We start from the raw sequence: 1,979 nt of genomic DNA on the forward strand, positions 1-1,979 counted from the left end.
AAGCTAAATTTTACTTGTGTTCAATATCAATGATATTTGAGTGTTCTGTTGGGTCACCTTTCTTTGGAATGGGCATAAATATGGATGTCTTTCCATCAGTTGGCCAAATAGTTGTCTTCCAAATTTTATGTACTGTATTGAATAAAAACATTCACTATATAGCAATAGTTGTAATTGACTTTTCTCCCCCAAATTCTGAAAAGGTGTCACTCCCCCAGTATGGCTAATAAGATGAGTCATTTTGTTTTGTGAAAATACTCTAGTCTGGCAATGTTCAATGAACAGGCACTCTCAGGCACCATAAAAAGCTGCACAGTGTCTAAAAAGTTCATTTGTTGTATAGATAAGAACATCTTAAGAGTTGTATGTTTTCCCTAATAAAATGATTTTTTAACAAAAACCATATGTAAATATTATTGCACTAATAAATTCTAGATATATCTCACTCATCTGTCCATTTGCCATACTATGGTGGTTTGCACGTTGCTTTGAAGTTACGCCACCAATATTTCAAAGACCAGCAGGGTGACGCAGAGTGGACAGATACACCTTAGCTGAAGCAGAGACTACTACACAGATGTTTACCTTTGTTTCATTGACTACACAAACAGTTGATTGTGTGGATCATAACAGACTATGGGTAACAGGGAGAAGAACTAGAATTCCGGGTCACTTCATTTTTTTCATGTGGAACCTGTACATAGACCAAGACGTAGTCATTCAAATCAGAACAAAGGGACACTGAGTGGTTTAAATTCAGGAAACCTGTGTCAGTGTTGTATCTTTTCACCAAACTTATCCAATCATTATTCTTAGCAAATGATTCGAGAAGCTGAGTTATATGAAGAACATGGCATCATGATTGGAGGAAGTCTTTTATCAACGTCTGATCAGCAGATGAAACAATTGGTTTGCTTCAGATGAAGAATCCTTGAAGCAAGATCTGATGAAGACCAAAAATGACAGCCTTCAGCATGGACCACAGTCAATGTAAAGAAAACCAAAGTCTTCACAACTGGACCAACATGGAACTACCCGATAAATGAATACAATATTGAAATTGGCAGGGATATTATTTTACTTTAATCCATCATCAGTGCTCATAGAAGCCATCATTAATAAAGTAATTGAAGTACTACCTTGGGCACATAGGTCACAAGGACATATTTTAAAGAGTTAAAGATCAGCGATGTCCCTTTGGGGACTCCATATTCATGGGAAAGGTGGATAATGAGTAAAGACATCTGAGGAAGAACTGCTATATTTGAGTTATTGTGTTAGCAGAGAATATTGAAAGTACCACGAACTGACAGAAGGAAACAGAACTGTCTTCGAAGTACAGCCAAAATCCTTCCTACAAGCTAGGCTAGGGAAACGTTGTTTCATGTGCTTTGTACAGATTGCCAGGAGAGACCAGTCCCTGGAAGACAACATCATGCTTGGCAAAGTAGAGGGTCATCAAAATAAAAAAAATAAAGAAAGCTTCCCAACAAGAGGGATGGACGCAGTTGTTAACAGTGGGCTCCAACATAACAGATTTGAAGATTGGGTAGGAACTGGCAATGTCCGATTTTCTTGTCCATGGGATCACTGTGAGTCAGAGCCTACTTAAATGCGCATAAGGAAAGCGGCGGTCTATTGTGTGCACTCAGTGAAGGAAAGTTGACACAATCGGTAACTCTGAAAGCATCAGCAGCAACCAAAACAACAGTGTATGCTCATAACACATGCAGGAGAAGAAAAGGAATGCAAAGCATCATGGTAAAGTGCTAATAATGATAGTTCTGACTGCGGCCTATTAGAAGGCTAAAAAAGGAAATTATCATAGAGTTTTAGCCTTGCAGATATATTGGTACTTATAAACTGGACTTTTGATAAATTGGGTTTTTTTCCTGAAAGATAAATTGTTTCAATGACCAAGTTAGTCTATTTGAAAGATACGTTAGAATCCGTAATAGATATAAACTATGGGAGTCTTA

The sequence above is a fragment of the Echinops telfairi genome, unplaced genomic scaffold, assembly GCF_000313985.2.
Source record: "Echinops telfairi isolate 266 unplaced genomic scaffold, ASM31398v2 ScPeMD7_7469;HRSCAF=8507_1, whole genome shotgun sequence".
Lineage (NCBI taxonomy): Eukaryota > Metazoa > Chordata > Mammalia > Afrosoricida > Tenrecidae > Echinops > Echinops telfairi.